Below are 14,776 nucleotides of genomic sequence, written 5' to 3'. Positions count from 1 at the left end.
CAAGAAAAAGAAATAAAAGTCATCAGAATTGGAAAGGAAGTAGTAAAATAGTTTCTATTTGTAGGTGATATGATTTTATATAGAGAAAATTCTGAAGATTATACAAAGCATCTGTTGGAACTAATCAATAAATTCAGTAAAGATGCAGGATACAAAATCAACATACATAAATGGTTAGTGTTTTTGTAAGTGAAGTTGCTCAGTCATGTCCAACTCTTTGCAACCCCATGGACATAGCCTACCAGGCTCCTCCGTCCATGGAATTTTCCAGGCAAGTGTACTGGAGTGGGTTGCCATTTCCTTCTCCAGGGGATCTTCCCCACCCAGGGATTGAACCCGGGTCTTCCTCATTGCAAGCAGATGCTTTACCATCTGAGCCACCATACACTAACAATAAATTATTTGAAAAATAAATGAAAGTCTCATTTGGCATCAGCAAACAAGAAAATATTAATGTATAAAAAAGTTACACAAGGAAGTGGAAGATCTTTATACTAAACACTATAAGATGTTAACAAAGAAATTCTAAAAGATACAAGTATGTGGAAAGTTAACCTATGATTATGGATTAAAATAGTTAATATTGTTAAAATGTTCATACAACTCAAAACCTTATGGAGTTGAGTCCTTATGGAGTTCTTATGACTCCACTGCCATTTTTATTTTTTGGCAAAAGTAATAAAACCAATCCTAAAATTTGTATGGGACTACAAAAGACTAGCTCAAATAGCTAAAATAAGCCTGACTAAGAAGAAGTAAACTGGAGGAATCACAATTTCTCATTTCAAACTGTACTACAAAGTTATATAATAATCAAAACACTATGGTGTTAAAACAGACACACAGACTAATGGGACAGAATAAAGAGCTCAGAAATAAACTCATGCATAAATAGTCAACTAACATATGAAAAGAAAGAAAAGAATACTCAAAGGAGGAAAGATAATCTCTTCAATATCTGGTGCTGGAAAAATGAAATATTTACATGTATAGAATGAAATTAGACCCCCATCTTACTCCATTCACAAAAATTAATTCTAAATTGATTAAAAATTCAAATGTAAGAAATGAAGCCGTACTACTAATAGAATAAAAAGTGGGGATAATAAAAACTTCTGGACTTAGATTTTGGCAATATTTTAAGACACCTAAATAAAAATTAACAAAATAGAAGATAAACAAGTTCTCTCAAGCTAGAAGCTTCTGCAGAAAAGAAATAATCATTAAAATGAAAAGGCAATTTACCTATGAAAGGGAGAAGTGGTTTGCAAAATTCTGATAAGGGATTAGTATCCTATATATATATATGTATATATATATACATATATATGTGTGTGTGTGTGTGTGTGTGTGTATATATATATATATATATATAAGAAACTTATACAACTCAGGAGCAAAAAGCAAATAGCTCAATTTTAAAAATGAACAAAGACACAAATAGACATTTCTCCAAACAGGATATTCTAATAGCTAACAGGTACATGAAAAGGTGGTCAATATCACTAATCATTAGGGAAATGCAAATCAAAACCACAATGAGATACATCATCTCATATCTGATAGAATGACAATCATCAAAAAGATAAGTGACAATAAGTGCTGGTCAAAATTTAGAAAAAATGGAACCCTCATGTACTGTAGGTAGGAATGTAAATTGGCATATCCAGTTTGGGGGTGTCCCTGGTAGCTCAGACACTAAAGAATCTGACTGCAATGCAGGAGACTCGGGTTCAGTACCTGAGTTGGGAAGATTCCCTGGAAAAGGGAATGGCTATCCACTCCAGTATTCTTGCCTGAAGAATTCCATGGACAGAGAAGACTGGCAGTCTACAGTCCATGGGGTCATAAAGAGTTGGACATGACTGAGTGACTAACATATCCAATAAGGAAACTATATGGAACTTTCTCAAAAAATTACAAATAAAATTAGCATATGATCTAAAAATGTCATTTCTGGCTATAGATACAAAAGTATTAAAATTATTATCTAAAGAGATATCTGCACTTCTGCTTATTGCAGTATTATTTACAATAGTCAAAACACAGGCACAACATAAATTTCTAATGACTGATGAAAAGATACAGAAAATATAGTATACATATATATGTATAGCATCTTATTTATACATGAAAGTAAGGAAGTTCATCCACTAGAAATTACATGAATGGACTTTGAGGGCATTATGTAAATGAAGTAAGTCAGACAAAGACAAATACTGTATGATCTCACTTATATGTGAAATCTGATAAAACCGAACTAATAGAGATCATATTTTGTGGTTGCCAAAGGCGTGGGTCAGAGGTTGGGAAAATTGGTGAAGGTGATCAAAAAGTACAAACTTGCAGTTACATGAGAAATAATTTCTGAGGCTATAGCATACACATGATGACTATAGCTAACAATACTGTTTGTATATTTGATAGCTGGACTGCAAGGAGATCCAACCAGTCCATCCTAAAGGAGATCAGTTCTGGGTGTTCATTGGAAGGACTGACGCTGAGGCTGAAACTCCAATACTTTGGCCACCTCATGCGAAGAGTTGACTCATTGGAAAAGACCCTGATGCTGGGAGGGACTGGGGGCAGGAAGAGAAGGGGACAACAGAGGATGAGATGGCTGGATGGCATCACCGACTCGATGGACATGAGTCTGAGTAAACTCCGGGAGCTGGTGATGCACAGGGAGGCCTTGGCATGCTGCAATTCATGGGGTCGCAGATTCGGACACGACTGAGCGACTGAACTGAACTGAACTGAACTGAAGAGAGTGAATCTTAAGTAGTTTCATCACAAAGAAACATTTTTGAAACTATGTGAGGCGATATGTATTAACTAAAGTTACTTTGATAATTATTTGTATAATTATTATGCAGCATATCATTACATTGTGAACTTGTGACTCAGATGGTAAAGGATCTGCCTGCAATGTGGGAGACCCACATTTGATCCCTGGGTAGGCAATATCTCCTGGAGAACAGAATGGCTACCCACTCCAGTATTCTTGCCTGGAGAATCCCATGGACAGAGGAGACTGAAGTGGCTGGCTATAGTCTAGGGAGTCTCAGAGAGTGGGACAAGACTGAGCAACTAACACTGATGTGTCAAATGCATGTCAATAAAATAGGAAAAATCAGTTCTGAATATTCATTAGAAGGACTGATGCTGAAGTTAAAACTCCAATACTTTGGCCACCTGATGCAAAGAACTGACTCATTAGAAAAGATGCTGATGCTGGGAAAGACTGAAGGCAAGAGTAGAAGGGGACGATAGAGGATGAGATGGTTGGATGGCATCACCAACTCTATGGACACAAATTTGAGCAAACTCCAGAAGTTGGTGATGGACAGGGGAGCCTGGTGTGCTGAAGCCCATGGGGTCTCAAAGAGTCAGACACGACTGACCAACTGAACTAAAATGAAAATGGGGGAAAATTCTACAAGTCCTTATTCTCATGTAGGTCTTGGATAATTATGTTTTTGACATTTTTTTTCTTTGTTGTTTATTTTTAATTTGTGGTAAGTTGCAAGTGTGCTAAGTCGCTTCAGTCGTATTCCATTCTGAGAGACCCTGTGGAATGTAGCCTGCCAAGCTTCTCTGTGGATGGGATTCTCCAGGCAAGAACTTGGAGTGGGTTGCCATGCACTCCTCCAGGGAATCTTCACAGCCCAGGAACTGGACCTGTGTCTCTTAAGTCTCCTGCATTGGCAGGGGGGTTCTTTACCACTGGTGCTACCTGGAAAGACCCAAATATGTATCAGTAAAATGGAGGAAAATTCTACAAGTTCTTATTCTCATGTAGGTCTTGGATAATTAAGTTTTGATATTTTTTCTATGCCATTTATTATTAATTTATCTGTGGTAAATTGCATTCTTGATAAAGTTATTCACTTCCTTCCCTTTAGAGTAATTATATCATCCATGAACATTAGACTTCCACAGTTTCTTGCTTTGTTCAATAATCGTGATCAGAAGTGATGGGAGCCACTTTCAACCAAATTTTAAGAAATATTACTTGGCTTCATGTTGACCTTATTTCCATCTTCCTTGAGATTAATAATGTTCCAGATAGGGAACATGCCTGTAATTTGGGTCCAATCACGAAGATAAAAGCCAGCCAGTCCAGGAGAGACCAAATCTGATGAGGAAGTTGTGATGAAAGTTTATTGAGATTTAGGATTTGATTTCTACTATATCATAATTTAAACAAAATTGATTGATACAAATCTTTCATGCTAAAGCCAACGAAGACAGTAAGACAAACAAGTGGCAAATATTTGAGAAGCTGAAATATACATTATAAGAAAAGAATAGTATTGCAAATGTTTGTCAAAGATTTCATAAAACAAGCTTTTTAAAGCATAATGTATTCAGGTTATTCCACAGATTAATAATTGCTCCTACATCATATGTTTTACTCAAAAAAGTCAATGTTTAAGTTGAAGTATCTTGAATATGGAAAACATTTTCTTTGAGGGAGAATGTACTTTTAGGGGTGAGGTTAGTAGAGGTGAAAACACTTCAGAGGGTTCAGGAAACACTTCTCCACCACGAAGGCAAGAAGCTTACAGACACACAAGTTGGATTTAGAAAAGGCAGAGGAACAAGAGGTCAAATTGTTAACATCCATTGTATCATAGGAAAAGCAAGGGAATCCCAGAAAAACATCTGCTTCATTTACTACACTAAAGCCTTTGACTGTGTTGATTGCAACAAACTGTGGGAAATTGTTAAAGAGATGGGAATACCAGACCACCTTACCTGCCTCCTGAGAATCATGTATGCAGGTCAAGAAGCAACAGCTAGGACTGGGCATTGAAAAATGGATTGGTTCAAAATTAGGAAATGAGTATGACCAGGCTGTATATTGTCACTTGGCTGATTTAAGTTATATGCAGAGTATATCATGTAAAATGTTAGACTGGATGAAGGTCAAGCTGGAATCAACATTGCTGGGAGAAATACCAATACATCAGATATGCAGATGACACCACTCTTATGGCAAAAAGCAAAGAGGAACTAATGAGCCTTTTGATGAAGGTGAAAAAGGAGAGTGAAAAAGCTGGCTTAAAGCTCAACATCCAAAAAACTAAGATCATGGCATCCAGTCCCATCACTTCATGGAAAATAGAAGGGAGGAAATGTGGAAGCAGTGACAAATGTCATTTTATTCTATTTTATTTTATTAGACCCCCAAAGTCACTGCAGACAGTGACTAAAGTCATGAAATTTAAAGACACTTGCTCCTTGGAAGAAAAAACATGACAAACTTAGACATCATGTTAAAAAGCAGAGGCATTACTTTGCCAACAAAGGTCTGTCTAGTCAAAGGTATGGTTTTTCCAGTAGTCACACACAGATGTAAAATTGGGAACATAAAGAAGGCTGAGAACCGAAGAATTGATACTTTTGAACTGTGGCAATGCTGAAGCTGAAACTCTAATACTTTGGCCAACTCATGCGAAGAGTTGACTCATTGGAAAAGACCCTGATGCTGGGAGGGATTGGGGGCAGGAGAAGGGGATGACAGAAGATGAGATGGCTGGATGGCATCACCAACTTGATGGACATGAGTTTGAGTATACTCTGGGATTTGGTGATGGACAGGGAGGCCTGGCGTGCTGCAATTCATGGGGTCACAAAGAGTTGGAAGTGACTGAGTGACTGAACTGAACTGAACTGATTGCAGAAGACTCTTGGGAGTCCTTTGGACTGAAAGGAGATCAAACCAGTTCTTCTTAAAAGAAATGAACCCTGAATGTCCATTGGAAGAACTGTAGTTGAAGCTCCAATACTTTAGCCACCTGATGTGAAGAACCAACTCATTGGAAAAGACCCTGATGTTGGGAAAGGTTGAAGGCAGGAAGACAAAGGGATGACAGAGGATGAGATGGCTGAATCCCATCACTGACTCAATTGACATGAGTTTAAGCAAACTCTGGGAGATGGTGAAGGACAAGTAAGCCTGGTGTGCTGGAGTCCACAGGGTCACAGAGTTGGACATGACTTAAGGAGTGAATAGCAACAACAAGGTAAGAAACACAGGCAGACTAATAAATTCACATTTGCAATGTAGGTCCCTAATTGGCTTGTAAGAGTGTTCAGCAATTATACACAGATAAATTTAATTTTCAACTTTCCAAATTTCTTACACCTTCACTTAGGTGAAGGTTAAAGGAAGAAAGGCAAATCAGAGAGATCACAACACCTATATCACTGTCTTTTCACTAACTAAATGCCTTCTTGATCTTCATCACTCCATGGAGCACTATTTCTTAAAGTCACTGTATTCTCATTATAACAACATTAGTAATATAAAATTGCTATTACATAGAATAAAATAATTATTATGTAAAGATATGCTGAAAAAATATATTCTTTTATAGAACTATATGATGAAAATGACATTTTAGAGAAAATTTTTTTTTTCCTGTTTGAAAATGTATATGTAATGTTGATCATGGAAGGAACCATCACCTAGTAATCTGTTCACTTTGACACTAACAAGCTATAATTTTAGGAAATCAAGTTGGAATAGAGTCTACAATATATGAAGTTGCTAGCCAAAACATCATTGATTAATGGTATGACAGACAAAAGTATTTTCAAATTATTTTAAAGACAGAAGCTTTGAAGAAAAACTTATTAGAAATTGGTAGGCATTAGTACGAGTCAGCGAGATTCTTTTTATGTTTCCTATATGCATATACCTTTTCAAGGAAATACATTAGTCAGAAAGATATAAAAAATCCAAGCATATATTTATTACTTAATTCTATGCCTGTGCATCTTCAGACACACTGATGAAGCTGAAGACAATTTTTCAGATAAGAAACAGTATTGGCTAAAAGGATAAATTAAGTATTGCCAATCTGTTGTTATTTTCCTTTTGAGTGTGGGAACTTGGCTATGGTTAATGCACACATTTAGTATGACTAATATCAAAATTGTTGTATACATCAAACTAAAAATTATCAAGCATGACAAATATGAAATTTATGTCTCACAATTTAAAATAATGTTCCTGGTCACCCATAAATTTGTCAATATACTTCTCAAAAAACTTAAATTATTTTGCCCATACTGAGTATACTTTATCCAAACCAATGCCAATCAGTTTCTTCAAACTGGACTACCAACATTGTCAGTCTTAATTTTACTATGTCTCTTATGTATTCTTGAAAAATTTATGTGACAATAAACATTGTTAATAACAGCAAACACTAGAAGGCTATTGTTTTATACAAAATACACATGCTACTTCTTGATTCTTTTGAATTTTTCTAAAATGATGCTGGAGGGAAGATATTTGAAAATCAGAGTGAAGAGTTGACATAATTTTATCTTGAATAGTTAAGCAACAATAACAATTAAGGGGTTATAATTATAAAGCCTGAGGTAAATTTGAAAACGAACCAAAAATAGTGAGACTCTCAACTAATTGTCATATTATAAGGTAGGCAATTGACACTTAAGGAATAACGAGTGAAGTGTCATTCTGAATGCACTACAATACAGAAGTTTACCAAGACAAAAAATTACGTTACAAACTGCTTCCATATTTGATATAAAATCCTCTAACACATTCACTGACACCTTGACTCTCAATTCTCCATGGTTTTTCATAAAGACAAGCTAGTGTCACTTATTTAAAAAATTTTTTTAATCATTTAGAAGTTTTCCACTGCTATATCTCTAGTACCTAGTTGTATTCATTGTAGGAAGGCTTGGTTTGTCTTTCTAAGCCATTTTCACATAGACTACCTGAACTGTAAACTTAGTCGTATTCAGTATTAGTCGTATTCAGTATTAGTTCCACTCCCTAGAAATATGATTCCATTAGAGGAGAAGTTTTCCTTTATATATATTATTACATATAATGCAGGAAAAGTTAGAAAAATAATTATACCATTTCCATCACAAGAAATAGTTATTGCTACAGCCCTACCACAAATATCTGAGTAGCTTATAGGAAGCCAGTATATTTTAATTAAGTTTATATTGTTAGATAACAAATAAAACATGGTAGAATATGTTAATAAATTTCTAAAAATCACATTTAACATTACATATTTTGTGATTATGAGACACTCAAAATGCTTAGAAGACAAAACATTAAGAAGCCAGAAGGGATAAAAGTCAAAGTAGGAACTGAAAACAGAAATAAATGACCAGGAGGATGCTTTCTTTATTCAAACACCTCTTAGCACAGTTCTTTGTTTTTTAAGTATGAATATATTTAATTCATTTTGCCAAAGCAACTTTATTTAGCTGCCTGTTTACCTTTCTGCAAAGCCTCATTACCTGTAAAATCAAAGAATGAAGTTGATTAATGTGCTGTATGTGTGATGTTCAAATTGCAATTTTCATATACGTAAATGGATGTTTCTGCAGTATTTTGTTTGGTAATTTACAGAGTTAGCACTATCCAAACCACTAATCAGTTTCTCTTTATGATGACAGCTGCAGAAGATCCTTTTGGAATGCTAATTTTCATTAGTGTTTTCCCTTCCTGTGGACTAGATGCCTGGCTCAGTAGTGATTTCATCACAAGCTAAAGTTTAGAGAGCAAAGGCATGTGGGCTATTCATTAGTTTTCCAAGAGAACACAAGGATAGAAAGAATTGCAAGCACAAAATCTAATGGGTGAATTTCCAACGTGTAAAATGAATATAAATAATACATGTTGTTGAAGATACATGATCACAAAAATTCTGTTTAGGTTATTGCTGGTTACAATTGCTGAAGTTGATATATAAAAAGAGAAAAAAATGCTCAAATATAGCAAAATGACATTCATTGCTTATCAACTTTGGAGAAAACTAATTTATATATTTACTATTAATTTTTAAATTATAGCATTTTAATTTATTAATATATAGTAGTTTCTACATTTTCACGCATTTTTGTAGATTATCATTAATGATTTTGGACTTTTTAATCAAGTCTTTCATTTTTAATAAAATTGCTCACATTCACTGACTATTTATCCTGTGTCAGGGATGTCATCTCTAGGAGAGCAAAACAGTTACTATTCCATTTAAAGATGAGGAAACCAAAGCAGATACTTTGGGAGTTTGTGACTCAGCAGAGCTAGATTTGAAGTCAAAGAGTATGGACACAGAGACTGGCATCATTAGCGGGTACTGACTGTGTGTATCACAACAAAGTGTGAAAATTCTTAAAGAGATGGGAAAAACAGACCACCATACCTGCCTCCTGAGAAGCCTATATGCAGGTCATAAAAGCAACAGACATGGAACAACAGACTGGTTCCGAATTGGGAAAGGAGTGTGTCAATGCTGTATATTGTCACCCTGCTTATTTAACTTACATGCAGAATACATCATGAGAAATGCTGGGCTGGAAGAAGGACAAGGTGAAATCAAGACTGTTGGGAGAAATATCAATAACCTCAGATATGCAGATGACACGACCCTTATGGTAGAAAGTGAAGAGAAACTAGGGAGCCTCTTGAGGAAAGTGAAAACGTTGGCTTAAAAGTCAACATTCAGAAAATCAAGATCATGGCATCCTGTGCCATCCAGTTCCAGTTCTAGTTCAGTTGTTCAGTCATGTCTGACTCTTTGCGACCCCTTGAACCAAGCATGCCAGGCCTCCCTGTCCATCAGCAACTCCCAGAGTTCACCGAAACCCATGTCCATCAAGTCGGTGATACCATCCATCCATCTCATCCTCTGTCGTCCCCTTCTCCCCCTGCCCTCAATATTTCCCAGTATTAGGGTCTTTTCAAATGAGCCAGCTCTTCGCATCAGGTGGCCAAAGTATTGGAGTTTCAGCTTCAGCATCAGTCCTTCCAATGAACATCCAGGACTGATCTCCTTTAGGATGGACTGGTTGGATCTCCTTGCCGTCCAAGGGACTCTCAAGAGTCTTCTCCAACACCACAGTTCAAAAGCATCAATTCTTCAGTGCTCAGCTTTCTTTATAGTCCAACTCTCAATCCACACATGACCACTGGAAAAACCATAGCCTTGACTAGATGGACCTTTGTTGACAAAGTAATGTCTCTGCTTTTTAATATGCTGTCTAGGTTGGCCATAACTTTCCTTCCAAGGAGCAAGCATCTTAATTTAATGGCTGCATTCACCATCTGCAGTGATTTTTGAGCCCAGAAAAATAAAGTCAGCCTCTCTTTCCACTGTTTCCCCATCTATTTGCCATGAAGTGATGGGACCGGATGACATGATCTTAGTTTGTTGAATGTTGAGTTTTAAGCCAACTTTTTCACTCTCCTCTTTCACTTTCATCAAAAGGCTCTTTAGTTCTTCTTCACTTTCTGCCATAAGGGTGGTGTTATCTGCATATCTGAGGTTACTGATATTTTTCACGGCAATCTTGATTCCAGCTTGTGCTTCCTCCAGCCCAGCATTTCTCATGATGTACCCTGCATATAAGTTAAATAAGCAGGATGACAGTATACAGCCTTGACGTACTCCTTTTCCTATTTGGAAACCGTCTGTTCCACATCCAGTTCTAACTGTTGCTTCCTGACCTGCATGCAGGTTTCTCAAGAGGCAGGTCAGGTGGTCTGGTATTCCCATCTCTTTCAGAATTTTCCACAATTTATTGTGATCCACACAGTCAAAGGCTTTGTCATAGTCAACAAAGCAGAAATAGATGTTTTCTGGAACTCTCTTGCTTTTTCGATGATCCAGCAGATGTTGGCAATTGGATCTCTGGTTCCTCTGCCCTTTCTAAAACCAGCTTGAACATCTGGAAGTTCACAGTTCACATATTGCTGAAGCTTGGCTTGGAGAATTATAAGTATTACTTTACTAGTGTGAGAGGTGAGTGCAGTTGTGCAGTAGTTTGAGCATTCTTTGGGATTGCCTTTCTTTGGGATTGGAATGAAAACTGACCTTTTCCAGTTCTGTGGCCACTGTTGCCGTCACTTCATGGCAAATAGAGGGGTAAATAATGTAAACAGTGATAGATGTCATTTTCTTGGGCTCCCAAATCACTGCAGATGGTGACTGCAGCCATGAAATTAAAAAACTCGTGCTCCTTGGAAGAAAAGCTATGACCAGCTTAGTGGTGGTTTAGTCAGTAAGTCGTGACCAACCTAAACAGCATGTAAAAAGCAGAGACATTACTTTGCTGACAAAGGTCCATCTAGTAAAACTGTGGTTTTTCTAGTAGTAATGTATACATGTGAGAATTAGACCATAAGGAAAGCTGAGCGCCCAAGAATTGATGCTTTTCTACAGTGGTGTTGGAGAAGATTCTTGAGAGTCCTTTGGACTGCAGGGAGATCAAACCAGTCAACACCAAATGAGATCAGTCCTGAATATTCATTGGAAGAACTGATGCTGAAGCTGAAGCTCCAATACTTTGGCCACCTGATGCAAAGCACTGACACTGGAAAAGACCCTGATGCTGGGACAGATTGAAGGCAGGAGGAGGAGGGGATGACAGAGGATAAGATGTCTGGATGGCATCACCGACTCGACAGACATGAGTTTGAACGAGGTCCAGGAATTGGTGATGGACAGGAAAACCTGGTGTGCTGCAGTCCATCAGGTTCGCAAAGAGTCAGACATGACTGAGCTACTGAAGTGACTGAATATTAAATTCATAAGAAAGAAGGCAAATAATTCAAAGCAGAGATAGTAGGTGGATTAATGCCTTGTCTTACCATGTGAAAAATAAAGCTTGAATCTAGATTCCTAATATCCTACTAACCCATGTTTTATAGAATTGTTTTCATTTCTCATAGTGACTCCCACTTGGCCTGAATAGCAGTGTTGGTTTCTGTTAATTTGGAATTTTCATGCTTGGATGATAGTATTAATGTTTTATGCCAGTGTAAATGTTAAGTCTCCAATCAAAAGGTCTAAATATATTAATGTTCTGCCTCCGTGCATAGGTATAAGAAGATAAAATGAATTATGCTGTCTGAGACATTATTTTTGTACAAATATATTTTCATTTAAAAACTTGGAATAAAGAATATTTTTAAAGTTTCTTTACTTTTTTGAAACAGTAAAATATTTTATCAATAATATTAAAATAATAGTCAGCCTTAGATTTTTAATCTTGACCTTTCCAGAGATAAAATATTGATATATGTAATAAAGATATATGTAATTTGCAATACTGTTAATTGTAGATTGCCTTTCCTATTTTTGCCCTTAATCAGTCTAATACTGCAATTTTTTACATCTCCAGAGAATGTTAATTTATAAAAATGTATCATTTTCTGCAAAAAAAGGGAAAAAAGTTATGTAAATCAAAACAGTTTCTTGATAAGCTATTGTCTGCTTTCTTACCATCATTTTTGGCTGTCCTCAAACAGTTAGCAACATTGGATGCTACCTCCTCTTTGTCCCCATCCATTCTCTTTTTAACAGTTTGCATCATGATTGTCCTTAGTCACTCTACCAAGATGTCTCTGAGGAGTGCTGCCAAACTGTCAGTTTCCTTGATGGTTATGCCGCTATGTGACCGTATTTCTATGAGTGTTTATAAATCCCCTCTTGGCTGAACCACAAGTCCTTTCAAAGATTCACATTCGCAGTGAACCTGAGAATATCTTAGACTCTCATTTAATTATGCATATTGCAAAAGACACTACCTATAAAGACTTGGAAGGGTTATATAGAAAAGTAGTATTTCCAGAACTGAAGAAACTGTATATATATTTTTTAAAGCTGTCCATTTGAAAGCCTAATTTGTGTTTCCTATGCTACTTAAAAAAAAAAAAGGTAGTATTGATTTTTTTTAAAGTCCTTGAACAAACAATGAGGGGGGTATTATTGTTCCCATTGTTGTCTCTATTCATTGTGTAGAAAACACTCAATCACCAGTTGGGAAATGAAGAAAAAATATAAATGAATGGAATTATAATCTCATGATGACATTCTACAGATACTCATAGAAACTATAAAAGTTTTCTTACACACCTATTAGGATATTTCAACATTGATGGCTCTTTAGCATACGTTTTCCATTGAGAATCACTTGTCAGTGTGTTCCAAAATGTGTTGTAATATTGTAAAATTTTTGTTTTCACAATGATTAGAAGACATTAAAGCACTTAGCAGAGAATGATCTGAGCACAACAGTCCTACATGATGAAGAATGTTCCTACATCCCATTGAACATTCTAATCTCACACAATATTTTCTTAAACTAAAACTCTGTCTATAATTACCTGAACCTTAAATTTAACCATTATACACATAAACACATTTTTTTTTTTCTATGACTTGTATACACTAAATATACTGGGAATGGGAAAACCATGTAAGTCTAGAAAGGACTAGGCACATTTGGTTTGAATATTTTGTAAGAATTATTCATAAATTCAGAAGATAAAACCTAATCAAATAATAATTGTGTATTTGAATCATTACAAATTTGTCTCTATCAGTTTGCACCTGTAATTGCCAGAAATTCAATGCACAAACTGGCTCTTTTATCTTGTAGTAAGGTCATATTTGTGTATTGGCATATTGAAATATGTACTGTCTTCTGCATTTCTTTCATTTCTCTGTCACACTTTTAGGGCATTGTATTGATTTTTAAAAGTACATGTTTTGAGGTAGATTTTATTATCCATTATTTGTACTGCAGATATTTTAAAAACTCATTTTACATGTGTTACTAAAAGATCATTCAATTTGATAAAGTTGACAATCAAAGACATAGCAGAAGTTTCTGATATAATAAAATATCGATACCTTTCTTATTCACAATTTTTCACATGGCAAGCTGACAGGTTAATTTGGGACATGTTTAATAGTGTTTTTCATGTCATAAGAAGAACAATGTGGCAGTGTCTTATTACTTCTGCCTTCATTTTATATTCAGCTGTAAGATACTGCAGTGATCTTATAACAGAAATAAAACTTTAAAAAGACCAGAGAATGACATGGGTTAGAAAGAGTGTAAGGGTTGTAATAGCATCATAAACAGAATTGGCACAGACAAGGTTCCTACTGATAATAAAATTGAAGAAAAAGAAGAAAAGCAAGTCCTCCAAACAAAATTGGTGGTTCTGAAACAAACAAACAAAAAAGACCCAAAACGTTCAAAAGAAGGAGAAAAGGATATGGTATATTGAAGTGAAATTTATAAAAATAGGAAAAAGAAAAGTTTATAGGGATTTATTTGTGACATAGTGCTCAGAAGTCACATGTGTGCTATGTGCTAAGCCATTTCAGTCATGTCTGACCCTATGGTCTGTAGCCTGCCAGGATCCTCTGTCTGGAATTCTTCAGGCAAGAATACTGGAGTGGGTTGCCATGCCCTTCTCCAAGGGAACTTCCCTATCGTGGATAAAACTGGAGTCTCTTAATGTCTCAGCAGGCGGATTCTTTACCACTAGGGCCACCTATATTTCTTTCTGTAGAAGACACTTGTGGCTTTCTTACAGTGAAAGTGAGTCATTCAGTCCTGTCCAACTCTTTGCAACCCCATGGACTGCATACACTATGGAATTCTCCAGGCCAGAATACTGGAATGGGTAGCCTTTCCCTTCTCCAGGAGATCTTCCCAACCCAGGGATTGAACCCAGGTCCCTGCATTGCAGGTGGATTCTTTACTAGCTGAGTCACATTGTGGCTTTCTTAAATCAGCTGCAATGTCACATGGGGCAATATACACACATGTTCTCACAATATTGAGGGCCTCCCTGTGGCTCAGCTGGTCAAGAATCCACCTGCAGTGTGGAAGACCTGGGTTTGATCCCTGGGTTAGGAAGATCCCCTGGAGAAGGGAAAAGCTGCCCACTCCAGTATTCTGGCCTGGA

The sequence above is a fragment of the Dama dama genome, chromosome 30, assembly GCF_033118175.1.
Source record: "Dama dama isolate Ldn47 chromosome 30, ASM3311817v1, whole genome shotgun sequence".
NCBI lineage: Eukaryota > Metazoa > Chordata > Mammalia > Artiodactyla > Cervidae > Dama > Dama dama.
This window is presented reverse-complemented; position numbering follows the sequence as displayed.